Below are 23,251 nucleotides of genomic sequence, written 5' to 3' on the forward strand. Positions count from 1 at the left end.
TTTTTGATTACACACGTGCACAGGGTTGGGTGCAAGGACAACAACCTCAACCCGAAGGTAAAAAAGTAAAAGATAAGGCAAAAAATCTGGAGTCTAGAGCCAGTGTTAGCGGAATTCACGCCGACGCCTTTGAAAAACTTCATAAGAAACGTGGTGGGGAACATAATTATAGCTCTAGAAAGGAAGCTTCTTTCTCCCCTTTTTCCTCTGATAAAGATTCCTCTTCTGAAGCTTCACAAGACTCGGATACTCCGGTTCCTAGTAAAAGAGCTAAAAAAGCGGCCCGCCTTGTCAGGTTTTAGACTTTGACCCCAAAGAAATCATACACCCCAGAGCTTCCAATTGTGTTCCTCCTCCTGAGGTGGCCCAGTATGTTCAATCTAACCTAAGGAAAAGGTTTGATAAGGAAGTCCGATCACGACTAAAAGCCGAATGTCCCAGACCAGACTTAGAGGGCAAGGTTTCTGATACCCCGGAAATAGATCCTACTATGGTCACGTTCATGAGAAAGTTTGCGAAGGACCCCCAAAAAGTTTGGATCCATCCTGGCGTAGTTGTCAAGACAAACTTTTGGATCTTTCTGGACCTCTGACCAAGATCCTTGAGATGGTGTATCTAGCTAAAGAATCAGGATCTTCTGTAGACACAGACATTCTCATCGGTTGGGCCCAAATAGCCATTTGCCTTCTAGGAAACACTAATTGCGCTATCTCTGAAGAACGCAGAAAATCTATTTGAATGCGAATTGACCCAAAGTTGTCGGATCTAGCAACTTCAGAGGTGGGCCCTTCGGCCGAGGGACTTCTTTTCGGATCATCTTTTATTAAGGACTTGGCTAAGTTCTGTTCCACCTTTTCTCCGCTAGAGAAAGCCCAAATGTCTCTCAAAAAGGTATTTAGGCGAGGCCTTTTTGTTACGGCGGTCGTTACGGAGGACGCATGCCCGTCCGAGGAACATTCAATAGTTCCCAAAACTATTATCCCAGAGGCAGAGGTGGTTGGTACGGTGAACAAGATCCCACCTTCTATCCCACTCGTCCCAGAGGAGGACTTCCTCGCTTCTGCAGAGGATCTCGCAGAGGGCAACAAGGAGCCATACAAGACACAATTTTCACAGGTGAGCATTGTTCATTTTTCTCAGGTCAAACTTGGGGGTAGAGTGGAATTGTTTTTGGTAAATTGGGAAAGGATCACTGGAGATCCGTGGATTCTCCAAACGGTCAGGGGATTTCGCCTAGAGTTTATCAGTTCTCCCAGGCAACTCTTTCCACCGCTACAGATGTGTTTTTCCCTAGCAAATCAAGATTTTATAGACAAAGAGGTTCAGGCCTTGTTAGACAAAGGGGCCGTCCAGTTTGCTTCCCCTCAACCTTACGGTTTCCTCAGCCCTATTTTTGTAGTAGACAAAAAAGGAGGAGGACACCGTTTAGTCTTGAACCTAAAGGATTTCAATCATTGGATTCTGTACAGGCACTTCAAGATGGAGGGCATCCACATGTTAAGAGATATCCTGTTAGAAGGAGATTAAATGGTTCATCTGGACCTAAAGGATGCTTGTCTGTCGATTCCAATTTTCCCTCCTCACAGGAGTTTTCTTCAATAGCAGTGGAAAGGTCAGTGCTTGGAGTTTCTTGCTCTCCTGTTCGGTCTGTCATCAGCCCCTTGGTGCTTCACGAAGCTACTGAGACCTGTGATGGAATGGCTCAGAGCCAGGGGAGTCAGATTAATCATATATCTGGACGACATCCTTCTGATGGCCCAGTCTCCTCAAGTCCTCCTATCTCACTTGAATTGGACCATCAGTCTTCTGCAAGATTTAGGTTTCCTTATCAATGTGCAGAAGTCATTGTTGAAACCGACTCAGGTGATAGATTTCCTGGGGTTTCAGATAAATTCTATTCTATGTCAGCTCCTTCTACCCTCTCAAAAGATCCGCAACATCAAGAGAGAATTGAGATCGGTTCTGACCAGTCCGACCGTCTCATTAAGGAATATAGCCAGAGTAGTGGGCTTGTTAGCTTAGTCTATTCAGGCAATCTTCCCTGCCCCTTTACATTATCGTGCTCTGCAGAGACTCAAGATCAGACATCTACAACAGGGTCTGAGTTATTTGGAACAGATTCCATTGACTGCTGAGGTAAGATCGGAGATTCAATGGTGGCTTCATCATATGGAAGCCTGGAATGGTAGAGCGATTTTCGGGTCTCACCCAGAGGTAGTGATAGAATCCGATGCCAGCCGATGGGGATGGGGAGCACCCTGCAACTCCCTTGTGACGGGAGGCAGATGGTCAGAATGGGAACAAACTTGACATATCAATTGCCTGGAACTTCTGGCGGGTTCCTTTGCCATAAAGAGTCTATCCCCTCAGAAGACAGACTGTTGAAAACTATTACGGATGGACAATGTCTCAGCAGTGAGGTATGTCAACAAACTGGGGGGCACGAAATCCAGAATTTTGGCAGAGATTGCCAAGGATTTCTGGCATTATTGTCTGACACAATGCCTAGTGGTCATAGCGGAATACCTTCCAGGGGGCCAGAACACTATAGCAGACTGGAATTCCAGATACCTGACAGATTCCAGCGACTGGAAACTGGATCCTCTGATTTTCTCCCAGATAGTCAAGGAATGGGGCAATTGCGAAGTGGATCTGTTTGCCTCTCGGCTCAATTTTCAGATACCAAACTTTTACAGTTGGCGTCCAGACCATTGTGCGATAAAGACAGATGTATTTCTTCAAGATTGGTCTCAGTTTCGGGGTTATGCCTTTCCACCATTCCTGATGATTGCCAGGGTTTTGTCTCAGGTTCGGAGACAGAAGACTGAGATTGTTCTGGTGACGACCTTTTGGAGGGCACAACCTTGGCTCCCCATAGCTTGTGCCTCTCCTCTTCTCATTCCGCCTCGTCAGAATCTTCTCTTGAGTCCGGAGGGCCTTCAACATCCAATGATCTCGTCAGGGAAGTTGACTCCGTTAGCCTGGTTGATTTCAGGTCAAGATGGAGTACCCCAGACATTTCACAGCAAGCTGCGGAGTACATTAAACAGGCCTGGGCCGGTAGTACCCATAAAAGATATGCCTCAGCTTGGCGCAGATGGACTTGTTGGTGTGATGGAAGAGGTGCCAATCCAGTGGAAGCACATATTGAATTGATTGTTAACTTTCTAGCAGAATTAGCAAGTTCTGGTTTAGCTTACCGGACGATCAATAATTTTAGATCAGCCATTTCAGAGGGACACTCTCAACTAGAAGGTAAACCCGTTGGAGAACATCCGTGAATTTGTAAACTTTTGAGGGGTATACGTCTCTCTAAACCTCCTCAAGCTAAATATTCTGTATTATGGGATGTTAATGTTATTCTAAAATTCTTAGACTCTTGGCCTGCCAAAAGGTATTTGTCCCGCAAGCAGCTTTCAGCTAAACTGACCATGATTTTGTGTCTTATCTCTTGTAAAAGAGTATCCGATGTCAGAGCATTGGATTTAGCTGGTAGAGCTTATTCCCCGGAGGGGGTCACATTTTCGGTGACAAGAAGGACTAAAACAAATTACAGGTCAGTATCATATCCAGTATATCCTGACAATTCTAAATTATGAGTAGTCCAATGTTTAAAGGATTATGAAGTTGTCACAGAAGAGTTTAGACAGGATGTTAAAGGTCAACTGTTAATTTCTTTACAAAAACCTTTTAAACCAGTTACCTCAGCTACGTTAGCTAGATGGGTGAGATGGTTAATGAATGAAGCAGGTATTGATACCACTCTGTTTGTAGCTCATTCTGCTAGAGGAGCTATGGCCTCTAAATCATTTGCTTTGGGTTCCCGCTTAGAAGACATTATGAAGGCAGCAGATTGGTCTTCAGAAAATACTTTTCGTAAGTTTTATCACAAACCTATCTTGGACGTAGCCACTGTAGTAATGGAACAACTTTAAACTAGCATAATCGAAGCCTCCGGTCCTGACATAGAATAAAAAATGTTCTAGCTTACGCGTCAAGAATTTTCAATTCTATTAAGGACACGGAGGCGAGGATTATCCCTCCCTTAAGTACAATATGATATTGAGTATCAAATTAAAGTTGAAGTTGATGATCTATTGTTATATTACCCTCCCAGTTTATTGTCATTTATAGAAATATCAATTTTATTGAGATGTGTTCAGTTCCTTTTGGATATTACCTTCCTGTGTATTACTTATAGGTTCTGATCAGAAGAATTCCTGAAATTTCATGGCTTCATGGAAAAGTTTTGTGCGTAGCTGCTTCCTGCGATTGTTTTCCTTCGTGTTGAGCTCTTCAAGTTCTGGTCATCCTGTAGGAGTGGATGTTCCTGACTCCTGTTATTCGAGATGGCGTAAGAAGTTTCGATTCATTTTGAACTTTAGCTGTTTTGACCAAAGAAAGAGGAAGTGACGTCGAGGGTCAAAGGACTTATGGACAGAGGTCACGCTTGGTGATTGGACCATGTGATGATATGTGAGGCATCATGGGATGTTTTACTCCTTGCCCCAAATTTTTCACTCCCTACATCTATATCAAGTGAATTTGAAGTGAATGACTGAAGACAGACAGTGCTTTATAGAACTTCGCAATAAATAAATACATAAAGTGCTGAGTGTGCCGCACAAAATAACACTGTTCACTAATTTCCCATGTCCTAGCTCACTGTACACACTATTTTGAAAACGCTTTTCCTTAATCTTTGCATTTCATGATCGATTTTTATTATTTGAAAGTCCCCTACGAAAAGAGATTTAATATTCATATCAACTGGGAGAGGAAGATCCCTTGTGACTCGGGAACTTTGAAGCAAATTAATAACACTCGCATTTCAAGAGAGCTCGAAACGGGATTGTCCCTTCCTCAATTAGCCCTTTCATGAAGTTGATCAGCTTTTCTGATTCTGCCGTCAAGCTTGGGTCTGTGCATATCAAACACTGGATTAATAATCTACAAAATAAGTAGAAGGGTTAATCGTGATCACAGGTCAAACAAGCATTTTCAATGCAATGGGTTTCGCATTTGCTCGAGTTAAAGCTATTAGCGTTGTAAATTTTTTTTAAAAGCAGCGCGATTGCGCTGCGTGGAACATAATCGGATAAAGTAGTTCGGACCCCAGGAAGAAAACATCGAGCCTTGCATGTTTTAAGTAGTTTACCTGTGCTGTGTAGGTGGGCTAAACACTGGAAAAGGCATGAGGTATGCATGCCTTTTACAAATGAAAGGAAGCAGATTTTAAAAGGCAAGCCCACGAACCAATTGTAAGTGACTGAGTGACATGGGCGTGGTTTAAAGCCCAAAGAGAGGTTACAGAATGGACAGAGAACTTTGCACTCGCCCATAAAAACTAGCAAAATATAATGGTATCTTTAAACAATACATGGATTGGTGAAACTGCAGGGAACGCTAAAACAGTCCAGAGGAAATTAGGAGACAGGATGCATTTTGAATACATTGTCATACTTTCTGTATATGTTCATTTTTTTGATTATTTATTTTTTCAACTATTTATTCGTGATAGTCCTATACGTCTCTGTTCTCTAGAGGACACTTCAGAGCAGCTCTGCAGTGGCCCACCTGTTCAGAAAGGTGGGAATGTTGCTGTGCAATTCACGCCTGAACCAGGGAATCTGGAAAATCGGCCATGCCAATGATGATGAAGGATATAGAAGAGAAATTATTCTTTCTCAACAAAACTAATTGTTGCAGGTGCCTTTGAAAAAAAAGCCAAACAAGGACAAAAAAAAATCTAAAAAAGGGCCTTATTTTAGACTGTACTATTTTTCAAGGGTAGTGGAGTTTTTATCGTCAGTTCAGAAATAGTGTGGAGGAAAAAAGCTTGAAAAAATGTGTTGTGAGAATCAGGACACGATTCAACAAATAGATTACTTTTTCAAGCCCTACCCATGGTGAAAAAGTAGGGTGTTGGTGTTTTTGTAAATTGTTGGTTCTCTGCTTTAAAACTCCTGCAGGTGCATGGCCTATGCCTCAGCCCACTTAATGCTGCACCTTTTCTTGCCATTAGACTGTCAGAGAACAGCCTGAGGTAGGTGGTTTATGAGATTTTCCAGTGAAGGGCTCGTCTAAAAAGTGCTAGCTGTACTGTCTGCTCCATTTCGACTGCGTAGACATCTATTTACTGTACGTGGGACAGGCAGGAAAACACCGATTTTTGAAGATGTCCTGCATTATCTAAACTGTAAATCAGGCCTGGAATTCATTTCCGAATGATAGTGATCAATAGGATGAAGGTGAGATGATATTTGTGAGCTTTCACCTAACCTGTGTGAGTGAGACTAGATGGAAGCTGTTTGTGGTTGATACGTCTTACAGACCTAGACTTATCTTTGGCTGTTATGGCAGTCTTGTCAGTCACTGTGTGAGTCCCAGTGGGCATCTGTGTGTGCAGCAAGTCTAAAACTCTTCCGTATGATGTCTGTGGGTGTGTGGCAGAGATTCCATGTCTCCTAGTCCCAATGGTTCCCTGTGCCCCATATTCATTGCCTAAAAGCCTCCCTGTTCTCGAGGACCACTGCCTCCAGCTCTCACCTGCTCCTTGGTGCTCTTTGCCACGTGAGCAACACCATCGTAAAATAATAATTTTCTTGTCTTCAGATATCCATGTGCTCTTTTGTTTTTATTTTTTAGGTTGTTTAGGTATCTGTTCTATGATTTAGTGGGGCTTTCCAGGGGATCTGTGCCCCTTTGGGAGTATTATGCTGTAAGATGGAAATCCGGTGATTTGAAGGTCCCCGGACAGCTCTCCCTTCTCCTGCACTTCTACAAAGGTCTCTAATAAGAAGAGGCCTGTCTGAGGCTACACCACCCACCGGAACCCTGCCAGAAACTCATTAGGGCCTGGCACCTTACCCGCCGGTAGGAGAGCCAATGCCATCCACAGCTCCTTACAAGTGACCTCTTACCCCAGGGAATCACGATCCTCCAGAGACAATCTAACCACTGGCAAGTCACGTAGAAAGGACTTTAAGTCCTCCCGCGAACTTGTGGAGTCTTCCCTGTACAGTTCTCCGTGGTATTTTGCAAAAGCTTATGCAATGGGCATTGTTCCTGTAATTCTAGTGCCGTCCTTGGCAACCAAGTAAGCCCTAGGGGTGCACGGCCAATGCAAGGTCTTGCAGGCTTTGTTTCCTCACTGGTACATTCTACTGTGCATGGCCATCCACGCCTCTCTCACCTCATGTGTGAGTTCTTGTTTAAGTAATGTCTGTGTTTGCAGCAAGTCACTGAGCACTGACTGCTACAATGGTGTCACATAAGGGCTCTCCAGCTCAAGAATACGTTCCTACGTTCCTCCAGGTCCACACCTTCAGACGGGCCTTTTCCTTCTGCCCTTTGGAGTAGCTAATGATGTAGCCCCTATGGTGGCCTTCTGGGCCTCCCACAGGATACCCACAGAACCCACATAGCCCTTATTCTCATATTCTCAGTAAGGAAGCGTTGACATGCCTGTTTGCACATTTCCTTAAAGTCGTTGCGTTGAAGGTGTGAGCGGACCAGGCGCCAGGTCGTTCTAGATGTCGTGGAACCCCTGGTTAAGCTCACTATTATCGGTTAATGGTCAGAAAGACGCGAGCCAATATCTTAGGGTCTATGACCCTATGCCCCTCACTCCTGCGCATAAGGATATAGTCAAGCCTCGTCCACGGATGGAGGTGCCAGAGGACGCAGAGCAGTCCAAACCAACATCTCACACCCCATTGAAATCCCTCCCCCTTAGAATACATGCGTCCCTGGCAGTTCCCGGACCACCTCCCCCATATTTGTCAAGAAGCCAGCTGTCAAAAGTGAGGGTGCATACATACATATCAATAAAAGGGGGTCCGCTGTAGCACTCATGTGACAGCCACATACCTTCCCAACATGTCATGCCATACTTTGTTCACCGCAAAGGGTACACATTTCCTAACTAAAAAAGCTGTGTCACAGGAGCCCCAATGAAACCCTGAACTGAATACTCAGACGAAAATCCTGCAGGCCAGGAATGGGCATTTAATCCCCAATAAATGTGCCTCCTGAAGCAGGATTATATCAGCATCCGTCTGCACCGCCACCCTCAGGACCGCCCCCCTATTTGAGTTTATCCAGCAACCCATTGACATTCCATGAAAGGATTCTTATCATACCATGATCTTTGTTGCCCCAGTGGAGAGCCTCGTTATGTAGTGTACCAGCCATTATCGATCGCCTCTTGTGTGCTATGGGTAAGGATCCAAAGTGTCCACCCAAACGATTCAGCAGCCCCGGCAGCAGAACAAGACTCAACAATAAACCCCGGAATCTACCTCCCACCCTCATTGCTCCCCCATACTCTATGAACCAGAAGTACCTGTCATGGTTCGACTAGGAATCATAGCCAACCGGGCTAATGTGCAATAAACATGTATCACCCCTACCGTCATAACTTCCCCTCCAGCATAAACCATCTCAACAAACAAAGACATAGATGGGAGAATTAATTACAGCCAGGTAAACGATCATGCAGATCTAGAGTACACGAAGAAGCATTCACCCTCCCCCCCAGATATTGTGTTCTTTACAAGGTGTTCAGCAACTCCAGACTAGCATCCTCATGGTCAGGCACTGCATCAGACTTGACCTCTACTGGCATCTTCTCCACTGCGGGTTGTACAGGGCCTAAGGAATGGTTCCTTCGCTCTCTTCAGTGAGGTTTCTTGTGCAGCGCTGTCCGCCATTCCTTTGGATTGCCCACCCTGCTTCCCCATCCCCTCATCCTCCCGGACAGACAAATCAGCCTTGTGTCTTAGGAAAAGGTCTTGCATTGAAAAATGACCTTTAATCGGGCTGGAAACAGAAGCATATAAGTCAGTCCCATAGCTTTCAGTCTGTGTTTGGCTTCCTGAAAGGACCTTCCCTGCTGTTGTACTTTCAAGGTATAACCGGGGAAGATCAGCACCGGAGAGGACTGGAAACACTAGTGACATTTCTACACCCAATGGGTTTGTTGCTAGCAGGTTGGTAATACTGATACAGGGTTTGGTGCTAAGATGCAGGTAGACTGTATTACTTTAGCTTCTAAGTTCCAATACATGGTCATATTTTACGATTCATGGTTTTGTCAGCTCACCCACTGGTTTATTATCTAGAGACGGATGGAGTGTGAGATGAGTACCTGCTGAAATCATGGTCATATTTCTACATCCCTGATATTTCCCATCTATAAGGTTTGGCCTATGTGTGCCTAACTAGATTTAGTTTTATGCTTCTGGGCAGTGGCTGCTGTCACATAAATCCTGTTGCCCTGGTACTTGGCATTGTTTGTGCCCATGCTTGCTCAATTATGTACATCCCTATCCTGAGCTGTGCACATACACTAAAGTAGTTTTTGTGGCATAGGGCAGTGTTAGTCTATGCATATAGTAATCATCATTGGATCGCACAGTGCTGTGGGTGCTCAGTCATTGGTTCAATATTGATTTCCAAGTTTCAGACCTATGAATGCTGCTGGCACAAACTCTTGCTGAAGTCCATGGATATAAATAAAGGACCAATAAATACTCTGAAAGTCCAGAGACAGAGAGTCACTGCTTAATGCCAAAGATCAAAGAAAACCACGTTAACCAACTTCAGCATTAGATAGCTGCAATTATGGCTACTCAGCAGACTCCTAAAAAGATAGAGTAGTGTCCTGGTAAATGTTTCCTCTGCATATCAAAAGACAGCATGACTAGTTCCTGGACATGAGATGTGGCGAATGGCTGCACGAAATAGATGGAGCACCTGCCCTTCTGACTGATACTTGGGAATTAATACAGTAATATCCCTAGCTAAAACCATCACAACTGCATTTAGAAATGAGAAACGTTTGTAGGGGTAGTGCATGCTTTTGAATTTACCTTCCTTATAAGAGGATGATATTTGTGTGAATAAAATGAGTTAAATAATAAATGATTTGTCTTATTTTGTGGATTGTGTACTCCCTATTGTTAATAAACATTAAAAGAATACGATCATAGCTGTGTATGCTATTGGTACCATGCTCTTGCACAAATTACAGGTATTGGAATGAGTATATTGTTTCAAAGTACTGACAAATACAAATTAAAACAAATATACAGATATGAGAGATCTAGCAGCATGGGATGTACAGTGCATCCAAATGCATCCGATGTTCCTCAACATGACATTCTTTAATCATTCTTAAAACAATGTTAGATTTCAATTAAGGCCTGTTTGAAATGTTTGCTTTAGGAAATTCCTGAGCTTAAGGTGCTTTAGTACAGAGCCAATGACTAAGACTGTAATAGAGCACAGTCTACCTCTTTGAGCTGCATGCCAAAATATTGCAGAACAGAAATACCAAAATATTGTTTTATAATATTAACCTAAATATTCTAACCTGTGCTTATATTAGGAATGGCAAAAATATTGTGTCAAGAATATCATGGAAGGGAATATCATAAAAAACAGGAAATTTATATTTTATTTTTGAATAAATATAAACTTCAAAGTAATATATTTGAAATATTATAGTTAAACGTATTATAAAGTAAACCAAATAGTTTTAATTTTTTCACCAGATAGATAGATAGATAGATAGATAGACAGATTTACTTAAGACTCTATAAGAGTTCGATTTTCTATTTACATTCCAGTCTAAGCAACAGAAGGGAATGTTTTGGACTCCAGAGGGGTTAGGTTTACTACTCCCAATCCAGCCTAACCAACAGTGGGGAGACATAAAGCATAGAGACCGAGATTTCAAGGTCGGACCCAGCTTGTTCCTCCAGAGATGTATGCAAATCCTCATGATTACTCTTCAGTTGTTCCATTTCACCATGCCAATACCTACCAAATGTGGCCTGTTCAGATTTCTTGTTGGCCACAGAACAATGCAATGTTTGGCAGCAAAGCAGATTGTTGGTACCAAAGGAATCTGTGCAAGAAAGCCAGGATCTTGACTCAAATCCCAAGCTGGGCATGGAGCCAATGGACAGATACTAAGAAGGGTTCTTTCAAAATATTGTCTTGCAAACAGTGGCGGCCGTCCTTTAGGGCAGAGGGGCCACCACCCCCCCCCACCTTTTGCCCCTCAGGAAGAGTGTCTGTCAGGCTGAACAAACGTCAGCCTGACAGACACTCTCTATGTTCAGCTCAGGCAGCCAGGAGCAGACATGCGCGATTTGAGCACACTCCTGGCAGCCTGAGCTGAACTTTGCTGGGCTGAGGAAGTCACAGCTCCTATGGGCGTGACCTCCTCGGCTCAGCAAAGGTGCCTCAAGTCCCTCCCCTGGGTGACGAGGAAAGTGTCACCAATTGACACTCTCCCTGGGCGCTTCAGGTTTAAGCCCCGAAGTGCCCAGGACGAGTGTCAATCAGTGACACTTTGTCACAGAGTGGGGTGGGGTCAGCAGTCTCACTGACCCCATCCCACTCTGTGACGAGGCTGGGACTGCTGCCTTCCCTCATGTGGAAAGGCAGCAGTCCCAACCCTCCTGGGACCTGGAGGTTGAAGGTAAGTGTGTGTGTGTGTGTGTGTGTGTGTATGTGTGTGATGTTTTAAATTGAATGTTTGGTGCGCTCGTGCATGTTTGAGTGTTATGAGTGTTGTTAATGGATGTGCGTGCCTGTGTGAAAGAATGAGTGTGTGCGATCTTTTAAAATGAATGTTTGGTGCGTGCGTGCATGTTTGAATGGTATGAGTGTTAATGGATGTGCGTGTCTGTGTGTGAAAGAATGAGTGTGTGTGTCCCGCCCGCCCCCTCCCTCCTAAAGCTGCTGGCTGCCACTGCTAGCAAATACCTAAATTGTCCTGACTGCTATTTTTCAGATCTTTTCTTTAACTTTGCATGGCGTTAAGCAATTTTGCTTTAATTACGGTTTTAGTGAGTTGTTGTACATGCTAATAAACCAGCCAATGTCTAACCAAAGACGCAGAGTAAAATTCATATCCTACTACTTGTACAATGGAAGTGACCTGAAAAATATTTGCAGAACTTGTCTTCTGCACGTTTGCATTTTAGAGATCTGTTCTACGCACAGTGGTATTGTGAAGGAGAAGAGATTTATGAAAAGTAGATTTTCCACAAAACCACAAAGTTATAAATAAGGATACACACAGAATCAAAAATCACAACTTCTATATGGGAATTCTAGCCAAAAATCTTTTAAGCTCCATGAAAGTTCACACGTTTTTTTAACAACTTTGTAAAATAATTGCTACTTGTAAAAACACGCACTTCACAGAGCCGTAGCCAAGGCAGGGAAGATGTGATAGTGCTTCCTAATGTAAGCTTTGCACTCTCTGTTTGCATCTGGGGGATGCGGCTTTCAATAGGTGCCCATTGCAGCTCTGCACTCCATGTGCATAACTGTTTGATGCAGCCCTCTCTCTGACGAAGCCCCACATTCCCCACAGGAGCTGCCAGATGCAGGCTCACACTACCTGTGACAGCTGCCCAATGCAGCTCCACGCTCCATGATGTGGCTAGCTACTTGCCGAGATAGCTGTATGATATTGCCCAGCACTCCATATTTGTATCTGCCTGATGCAGTTCCACACTCCCTGCGACAGCTGTCTGGTGCAATGGAGGATTTGAGAAAGCTCAGAGACTCCTAGGCCATTGTTGGCTCCCCTTTTGAGTTTGAAGACGGCCTCCAGGTCTGTGATTCTAAAAGGGCACACAACAATTGTCTAAGAGCCCCTGAAGTGGGTTTGAAGATCCTGGAGCCACGCTTATTGTCTATGAGTGCACACATTCCATGAAAAATGTGCTATTCTTTTTAATATTGGAGGGTCCCTTTGTCTTCCTTCATCCGTGAGCCAGGGGATTAGGAAATGATTTTTCTGACCCCTTAAATCTCATTCTTCACTTTTATCGCAAGGTCTGAGCCCCTTGTTATAGCTCCGACTGCATTTCTCTTTTGTGACGAGTCAGTCAGAGGCTGCAGGTCTGCTGACACCTCTTTGGAATCTGAAATGACAGACAATAAAAAAACTGCCTCATCTAATCAAATTCAATTATTTCTTTAAATTCGGTAAACAGATAATCCACAAACGTGGATTCATGGACCATCACAGATTAAAGGTTCATATATCCCTATAGGTTGCAAATCTATCTTGCCCACCTGACACACTTTTGTAGTGCTAGATTCTCAAAAAGTACTAAATGTATTTACACCAAACTCAGCACAGTTCTACTTTCATGTTAAGTGTTGTATAATTCTGTTTAACTGTTTTACTGTAGAGAAGAGCAAAGACTCCCTAGGGAGTTAAAATGAGAAAAGATTAATTGAATGACTTGTACCTCTAAGTAACACTGGTTGCACCTAAAATGAACAATGTGGTAAAATAAAAACGGCCATGGTCGCTGGGGCCCTGTGTTGGGCAAATAGAAGACAATGACAAGTTAAGTACAGCAGGGTTTTGAGAGCAATTCTGCATTTTGTATAATTCAGTTGAGCCCACACACCAGTGACTAGTGGAACAGCTGTAGGTTACTGAAGGCTAATGTCCTACATGGAAAAATGAGATAACTCCCATCTCTCTGCACAGAGTCAAACTGTCTACTAATATGGTAGAAATGGAGCTGCAGTGCGCCTCGACAAGAGGATCCTTTGATAGGTGCTGGAAGTATGGAAGCAGGAGGTGCTGCGTCGTGCCCAAAATTACCATGCTGGAGTTCCGATGGTAACGGAGCACTAAAGAGGACTATAGATGTTGTTTTTATCTTATCACATTTGCTGTGCATTCAAACACAAAGGTCAAATGCCAGTCTAATCTTCTGACAAATCGTTGCTTATACTTTTAACTTGGAAAGTAGTGTTTACTTTTCTTTTCCTTACATCAAAGTGTGAGGATTTTGTAAAGCAAACATTGTGACAATCTTGATGGGGTAAAAGGAAAGTCTGTAGGATGTAGTTTTCTTTGAACACACAACAAAATGTAAATGCCTATAAATGAATTGCTCAAGTATTTCAAAATAAATAAAAAGTTAGGAAACCACAAATTAAGCACTTTTTTCCCTAATTCTGAATTGTGATGGAAACACATTTTACTTGGTGATGCGCAAATGACAAATGTTGCTGAAACGCAATTTCCACACAATATTGGTTCTTTGCTATATAGTTCTATCAATAAAACTGTATGTCTTTGCGAATAATTTGAAGGTCATTTCAGTGGAAATTTTCCTGTCTGTAAACAAGAGGGTGCTACAAGACCACACTTTAGTAATATATTTGTGACAGCGTGTTCCTAAATCAACACCGGCTAAATACTACGCCCTTATCACGCTGCTTTGGAATGGGTGTGCCTCATTCATGACACCTGTCACCTTCAGTGTTAAAATTGTTCCAACACCACTGTATCCTTCAATCCACAGATCTTTGAGAGCCCTTTGTAGAGCGCTCAGAAGTTCACTACACAATTCAACCAAACACTGGCAAAGCCAATACAGCTGGTATTTACTGTGTGAAGAGGTCTGTGGGAGTTTCTCAGGGACAGCTGCATCCAGGGAGAGAGAACTGGTGAAGTGCTTCTTGCAAGGCTTCAGGCCTCTGGTGTGAAGCCGCTGTAAGAACTACTTCTGCAGCTGAGATCTGCACCACTGGTGTGCACAGTATGGAACAATTTTCCACATCACCGAACCCATAATGTAAGTTAACTGAACATGGTAATCATACATGTAATGCTTTGGCCCTGTTTTTGTCATATGAGCGCTCGCAACAGACAGCTATTGCTGCTGCAGCCAGAAGCTAAAAAAATTTGAACTTGTTTTAAGTCCAAAAGAGATCGATTATTCAATATGACCCAGTATGTAGCTGGGTAGTCATCATATTTCTAAAACTTTTATGATAAGGTACCTCTGTATGCGTGGATAGATTTTATTGCTTTTATGGATTCTTCACAAAGGGGATTTGCCAATCTGGCACTTAGACACTCTTCGGAAGTAGTTGATAGTGGTGCGAGGATGAGGCAGATGGAATACCCTGGTTGTCTGACAAGGCAACGTTATGATAGTCAGTTCTGCTGTTATGTTGTCTTATGCCTGTTTAGGTTACGCTACTCCATACTTCGTCGACTTCTGTGTCCCCAAACTTGTAATGCTTTTCTCAGTCCCGTTGCATCGTAGACCGCAGTGTCTTCCCAACCTCCCGCTAACATGTCCGTGATCTAGCAGCTCTGTGAGGCCACTTGAGTGCCATACTTACATGCTACACTCTCAAAATGAACAAAATGCTTCCTTCCTGGATCTTCATTTTTAAAACCGAACCCTCATAGCAATGAAGCTGCATTCGAGTGACGCAAGCACTAATCACACAACCAAACTTATAGTCCTGCAGTCAGCTCCTGTAAGGTTCTGGAATCTGACAACAACAGCTCTGTGGCAAGCTGTCTTGACCCCGCACAGAGGGCGCCTTCTGAGAAGCAGAATATTAGCAATTGAGGTGACCTGAGGCAAATCTCTGCGCGGCCATTTCTACTGCTAGACAATACCACAAGGGTATAGGCGGCACCACTTGCAGAAGGCACCAGATTGCCGCTGAAGCAAAAGTGGCCTTATTGCAAGGGAAGTGAGTAGGCGCGAGGGCAACTTTACCTACAGCCGCACAACACTGCAGTGGTCCTGCACCACATTACCATTCACACTGTGTACCCCAAAGGCCTGACACTGGGACACTTGTGTTACAATATTGATGGAGAACGAAAAAAAGGATTTAAATGCTCGTGCTACTGCTTAAGTACCAGACTAATTAATGTAATGTTGTGTCCTCTGGGCAGCATTCTGTACATTTTAGCTCGTGTATGGCATTAATGAAGGGTGCAATCATATCAAAATGTATTCAACGTGGGGCATCAAGTTCAGTTGTGACTCCGCTGATAGCCTAGTCTGCTCTCCCAGAGTGCTCTACAAAGCCCATCACCTTCTCTTAAAGTCTGTTAGGAATCCTCCAGTGGGAGCAAGCTGTGCCCACGTGGCCCCCTGCTGGATACGCACGACGCCCAGTGAAGGAGAACCACATTAGTAGTAACTCTCACATGGAGGCATGGCAAAAGAGTTCAGGAGTCTTCTTCTGTGATAGGGTCGATCTAAATGGAATATGGTAGGTTCCTTACAGTAAAAAGACAGACGACCATAAAAACGATGGCATGCTGCTAATAGACCAGGAAGCTTAGACATTCTGTGGTGAAAGCCTAGATATGGCCATATCCATTATAGGATTCTGTGGAAATTGGTTCATGATTTCACTACATCACCTGATTGAGGTTCCATAGTAAGGTCTAGATCTATGATGATTTCATGGAATTTTGTTCTGTTTATTGAGGGGGTGCTACGTCTGCAGGCCAATCGGGGACTTCTGGGTCTAGCGTGCATCTTCCACATCTGAGTTTTTCTGTTTTGTCTGAGGTGGAGTTTCAGAAGTTTGACAGCCATCCAGCGTTTCACAGTGACCAAGCAACGTTCCACGCTGAATGCCACAGACACTGAGGTTCATGAACTTGAGGATGATTTGTGTGTCTTGTTTGCTGTTGAAACAGGACAGACGAAAGATGGATCAACAAGTGCGAGGGCTGATTTATGAGCAAGTTAGTGCACATTGGGTGACCAAACACTAAATAGAAATACATGGAGAAAAGGCTTTCTGAGACTTAACTAGACTCTTCCTCCACCCTTTCTTCATTCCCATCTTTCAGTGAATATGCTGGTCGAATAAACGTGACTATATACATTCCTTTTGTCTCAGACTTTCGCTGCATTGCAATGGTGAGACAGTACGTGGTCTGGATATATAGCAGAGGCTCATCTTGGTGTAATTTTATCACCTGACGTTACTTTCTTATGCAAACAGATTATATGATGTATGTAGCCATGTACATATTTCATACCTGTGCCTTGTTGTTTGGCCTGGCTAATGCATTCACAAAGGTCTGTGATTCTTAGAGTTCACCAGTACCTACATCCAATTATATTCTATTGGATTTAGATATTGGCGGGCGTGATATCTGTCACCGTACTGATGGGGAAACTCGTCCACCAATATCCAAATCAGGCCCTATGTCTATTGTGGAGCTCCATCATTATATATGTCTGCAGATTAGAAAGTAGGCCATCCGGTTTTAAGTCATCCACTCAGGACTCTGAAGCACAAAATTATTGTGACAAAATCGGACTCTTCTGGAGGCCGGCTCCCTCTACCCAGCTCTGACATAATATTCAAAATGAAAAACAATCTGACACAATCCATCACAGGGAATCTGAAGTTTTAGAATAGTGTTCCACTTGAAATAGAAATACAGCTTTTATTGCAATCAGTTCTGTTGCCAGAAGGTTCTGCTCAGGAGCTGGATGTGAGTTTTCAGACAATTTTGGACATGCAATGTTAAATTTGCCAAATAAGCACATGGTGGCAGCATGGACCTCCATAGGAGTATGTTTCTTTACATCAGCAGTTTACAGATGTTTTAATTCTTCAGAAGGGGGATTGTTCGCCAAAAAGCTATATTACATGTTTTATATAGTCTAATACTCCCTTATCTACATAATCACTTGGTGTGGTTGTCAGTTTTAGCGTCCACTGCTGGGTTGGCGGTTTCCCTGGTGGTTGAGCCCTGAAAAGGGGTTCTGTTCTTATAAGCATCAACAGCTCTGTTTGTATTTTTGTTTTTCCTTTTCCCAACGTACTAATCTTTAGCCCCAGTGTTAATTTAGCAAACCCAGCATGTCTGCCATATTTGAGGATTAGGTTTCCATCCAAATGTTATTTTTACCCTGTGAAAGCGTCAGTTTCCACTGCCCCTGTGCATTTTTGCTTGAGTCACTGTGAGTTTATACAATGCTTTTGTGGCTGCTCTTCCCTAGGATCAGTCTCTCCCACCCCTGTGCAACATGCACATGAGACAGTACAACATCATCAGAGCATGTGTAAATGTTATGTAGCTCTAAAGATGTCACACTATTTCTCAGCAGGTAATTTTTCTTGCTTGTTTGATTTATTAATTATTTGATGTTTTCTTGTAATGTAATTATTTTGCAAGGTATAATAAGTGGTCCAACGTCCTATAACCTTGGACAGTGGTTCTTAACCTTTTGACTTCTGTGCACCCCCACGTAATCATTAATGGAACCTAGGGACCCCCACTGAATAACCATTGTAATCTGAGGACCCCCCACTGAGTCGTTGCTGCAAGCCGGGGATCCCCGCCTTATCATTTTCCATGAAATGAACCACAAAACAATACACCAAAAAATACAGAAACAAGTATTCATCAAACAAATGCACAAATGATTAAATATGTTGATTCATAAACAAATATAAACATTTTAATTTTTAATTTTAAAGGGAAGGCTGGAGCTTTTCTAAATTCAATTGAGGCCAGAGCTTTCAGGGAAGAAAGGGGGGCGACTAGAGAGGAAAAAGGAAACCAGGGGGAGCTTATAAAGCCCACAAAGAATGCTACAGAAATGCAGAAAGACAAGGTTCATTTCAATATATCAGCCTGGCCAAGCCACTGAGATCTTTTGCAGACTTCTCTTTCAGTGGAACTGCTAGTTTCAATGTCTGGCACGTTCTTCACTTGGAAAATATCTAACCTTGTTAAAGTCATCTTGTTTATTCATCATGTGACTCCTCGCCTTCGCTTTCTGCTTCAGCTGCCCTGATTCCAGAAACAGAATGCAAATGATCCCCTTACTGTGTTTGCGTGCTAATGATGTCATCTGACTGGTCCAATGGAATGTCATCATCTGAACTGCTCGGCCTGACTAATCCCTACTGAGGTCAGCTCTAACACATTCCACATCATGGTCGCTCTAGAGACCCTAGCACCCCAGACTACGACCCTGGCCACTCAGCCTTAGGCTCTATCCAGATGGTAGTAATACTAACAACAGCAATAATACTATTACTATCTGTATTACTACAATGTAATAGCAATACGTATTTAATGTAAACCTCTTAGCACAGATTTGCGTCTTTTAAGTGTTGTAACTTATATGTGTTAATTATCCGATGTAATGGCACTCAGTTTACCCACATCAGAAGAATGGAAGGCCAAATGCCAAACTGAAATGCAAACTCATAAATTGCATATCCCATTAGCTGTCAACAGCATATACATATGTGGCATTCATGCAATGCAAATGCAGCTGAAAGATAGCAGAGAACTGTGCACGGTCAAAAACAAAGGATAGAGTCAACGAGTGATTGGGGGGTTGCTAGGCTCTGAAAGGATAGGAACACTGTTACTCCATCACGATGTAGTGTTCCTTAAATAAGTTTGATGTTTGCTCTTTCCTAAAATGAAGCAGGGTTGCAGCAGACCTGATGGATATAGTGATGTCGCTGTAGATCCTGGGTACATAGTGAGGTAGAATACCTGTCTTGGTGTTTTTTTTTTTTTTTTTTGCACTTCTTTCACTCTTGGTTGATGGTGTCCTGGCTGCAGGTGTGTCAAGAGCCACCAGAGATGCTGAGCTTTTCAGCCAAGGAGGTAGGGTTGCCAACCATGAAGGCTTTGTAGAGGATTCATCTGTTTCTAAAGATGGTGCGGGCTGGTAATGGAAACTAAAGGACTTCCATTAGGGTGGAGATGAGTGGCTATATTTGTTTAGGCCTTTTTTGAGGCTGGCTGCTGTATGTAGGATGCCCTAAAGTGGATAGCATTTAATACACTCTGTCTTCCTATACCAATAAAGTTGAATATTCTGGTGGAGGATATTGGAGCTATAATTTTTTTAGTCGGGCTAGTGTTTAAACAAACGTGTTCTATGTAGAATGAGGCTGTGTTGATTCACAGGCCCAAACTGAAAGCCTATGTGACCTGGACAGGCCGTGTTGTTTCTCGTTCCTTAGGTAATCAATCTACTCACAGACTGAAGTGACACAGACTGTGACTCCATCAATTGACGTAATATTTGTATTAACACACAGGTGTTGCATGACAATTGGAGAAAAGGGTAGCAGTTTTTTACGATAAAATTATAAGTATGGTATGTTAATTGCTGTTCCTGGACAGTAATAGAGGGTATGCATGTTTGAATCAACAGACACTTACATTAAAGTCAAAAGTAACTTCTGAATAGAACATAACACAAAATGGAGTACTCTCATTGTGCATCGATATTACTGTATAGTGCACTTCGAAATGAATCACCTATGGGCACTTTAAATGTGTAAATGAGACACAGAGCACATGGTTTCCAAGATCAGTGCTGCAGGGTCATTCAAATGGCACTTCGCAAAAATGGGGCTGGTAGAAGTGTGACACTTGCATGAATTCTTGGACTTTTAGTTTAATTTTTAACACTGTATTTTATTGCAGCATTTATATAGCACTTACTACCTCTATGTGGAGCACTGGAGCTATTTCCTACATGGGCAACAACTTACTTCATGTAGGGTGTGTGGTTAGAATGTTGTCTTTCTTGTGATGTTATTTGGGAAGTGTTTCCATGTGTTGTGAGATGACCAATGAGATGAGGTTATAGTGTTCTAGAGTGCTGGATGTTGAAATGTGAGAGACACGCAGTTGTGGTTTTCAGTAGCTCTGAGTAGTTCTGCAGGCCCCTGAATGGTATTTCTAATGATCATGGTCTACTTAGCTTGTTAGTGCACTGGGTGGTCCAATCTGAACTTTTGTGTATAGTTTTGGTTCTGAGCTGGCGTGGTTGGAGAGAGAAAAAAATTGGAGATCTGCTGTGATCGAATTTTTTTACTATCATTCCAAACTGGAAGGTCATTGTGAAAAGTAAAGTAGTACTTATGGTGTAAAGTTATTTAGGATATGCAATGGTGGACTCAAGTAAAGTCCTACGATCGATAAGCAGTATGTAGCAGTTCCCTTCAGTTTTCTGTGCCTACTCATTTGGTAATTGCTGGTGTATTTGTGGTATAGGTCATTGGATGGACAAGTCGCGTAGCAGATTTGTCATATATGAGTTTAAGAGGGGTAGTTATAGTTGGCTGTGGACTTCTGAATGTTATGTTATTAGTATTAGTGTGGGCCAGAAATGTTATCTATGAATTGACCTTGAATGTGAATTGAATTAACCTCATAATCTCCAGCCAAACCAAAGGCCAGCCCTTTTAAGTTTAGTTAGAAAGCAGTTTGCTGGTCCGTTGTTTCCCTGTCAGTGTTAAGCGTAAGATTGAACTTGAAGGCTTGATTGTCTTTCTGGGTTCTAGTGCAAGGATGTGGGACATGTTAGTTATATTGGAAACAGCCATGTTTTCAACCTTTTTTCTGAAATGTGTTTGCTGGTGGGTGCTTCGAAAGCTGGCTGGTACCAGTTCCGGAGCTTGGCTGCTTGTACAGAGAAAGCAGTGCCTCCTTGGGGTTTCTCAGGGTAAGGTACATATGGGCTGAAAACCCCACTAGAGCACAAGACTGTTAGATAGCTGCGAAACCGTATATTGACAGAATGGTGCCCAGCATAGTCCCCCCCCCCAAAAAAAAAAAGAGCTTTCAAGTGTATCTCTACATTTGTTGTAAAGGACAGATTCTCAAGTTGTTTCGGGGAAAAAATGAGAGGTTGGGGTGAGTGGCGGCGTCAAACTCCTTCGTGTACTTTAATATATTTGATTGTAATACGTCTACTGTTCCCTTTGGGACAAGCATGCACTATGAGTGTGGACTTCCGTGCATGTCTGTTTTAAGTGGAAACCCGGTATCAATGTGCTGACGTGATTGTTTGGCTCAAAGGATTCATAAGTGTGCCCTGCCAGAAATGCTCTGCTAGCTGTTCTTCTGCCAATGAAAGTGAGGGTGGGAGGAGCTCTTTACCTGCAATGGGAGTGTGGAGGGGGGTGTCGGTCCTCTTGCTGGACGTCGCATTTCTTTTCCGCCTGGACGGAGACCTCTTGTGCGGCTTGGATTTCCGCAACAACGACCATTGTTGTTTAACCCTTTATCAATCATTTCTTTAAAAAACAGATAACTGCAGCAACTGGCTTTCTTTGGACTGTGACTGTATTGTTTAAAATTTTCAAAACAATAAAAATGAAGACTGCAGAGGTCAATGGTGTGAAAGTCACAAAATCCACTCAACGCGAAGACCAAATAAAATGTCAAATTCATTTCGCTCAACTGAGGAACACAGTTATGAATTAAGGGATTAGATCAGAGATTTAGCCACTGTACCAACTGCCCCTTTCACAACGTACACTATGCAGTGTTCAGCTTTACAGCAGGAGCACTTTTCCTCAGGGTGGGTGTACTTCGACTGGGTGACGGGGTAGAGATGCTCGTCATGGCTCCTGGACCTGTGCCTGTATCCGCACTTCTCATCAGAGCGTCCTCCCGTTTAATAGGGATGGCAATTAACAGCTTGGAAAGATTTACTATCAGTCATCTTTAACTCTGTTATCAACCGAGCCTTGGCTACCCGGTTCAAAAAGTGCGAACAGCTGTCGGATTTAGCGCAGCTTGTATTACCCGAAACAAAAACAAAAGAGTCAAAGTTTACAAGTCACGGTCTACTTGAGCGATGAAGAAGAACAGTTGTTACCGTTAGCACAAGTATATGCTCCCTTACTGTCGTTCAGTACAAGAATACTAACACTAATGTTACTGATACGGGAAGGATGAAAGTCTGTGTCAACGCTTGGGACGGAAGTTTGGGACAAGTGGTTAAACACGACTGCAACGGGAGCTGAACGCAAGGAACCAGCTCAAACGTCACACATGGTGGTAGATGGAGCTGGCAAACTCCACTCTGCAGGTTCATGACTTCCTCTTCCGCTCAGGCTGAGCGGGGACCCAGGTATAGGCCGAGCGGTTACAGTCGCACACATACACACGCAGGCACTCATGCACGTTGTTACTTACCTGCTGGGCTGCTGTGTGCTTCTCCGGTGAAGGGCGGGTCACCTTCCTGTCTCGCTCTCCCTGCAGACTGCTGATAGCTGGCGCGCTGGGCTTGGTTTTGTGTGTGTGCAGACTGGGAGGGGCCCCAGTAAATACCAGAAGCAGACCGGATTTTGCACACAGCCCAGCAGCAGGCTGACACCGCCTTCACCACTTAACCTCGCACAGAAGGATGCATTTTCCTTATAAAGGCGTCAGTGCGTAGCAGCCAGGCAGCTTTTTGTGTAGAAGCCATTTTTTTATTTGGGAGTGAAACATTTTTTGGGCACCTAGCTTATATCAGTTGGCGCAATTCAAATCTAATGGCTGACAGCAACACCAAGTACATCTATATCCGGTTTGTGGATACTTTAAGTAGCGGACTGGTTCCATTTAATTTAATTATTGTGGCCAACACCCTACAAA

At 43.3% G+C, this 23,251-nt stretch overlaps 1 protein-coding gene across 1 annotated transcript in view; it reads right to left on the reverse strand.

The window, feature by feature from the left end:
- The window catches only part of CSRP1 (cysteine and glycine rich protein 1), an 80,105-nt gene extending 57,158 nt beyond the window's left edge, over nucleotides 1–22,947 (reverse strand). The window contains exon 1 of the mRNA XM_069238905.1: nucleotides 22,808–22,947. The gene's annotated coding sequence lies outside the window, so the exon portion shown is untranslated. The remainder of the gene's footprint in view (nucleotides 1–22,807) is intronic.
- Nucleotides 22,948–23,251: the final 304 nt, after the last annotated feature.

Source organism: Pleurodeles waltl, chromosome 6, assembly GCF_031143425.1.
Source record: "Pleurodeles waltl isolate 20211129_DDA chromosome 6, aPleWal1.hap1.20221129, whole genome shotgun sequence".
In the NCBI taxonomy this organism is placed as follows: domain Eukaryota; kingdom Metazoa; phylum Chordata; class Amphibia; order Caudata; family Salamandridae; genus Pleurodeles; species Pleurodeles waltl.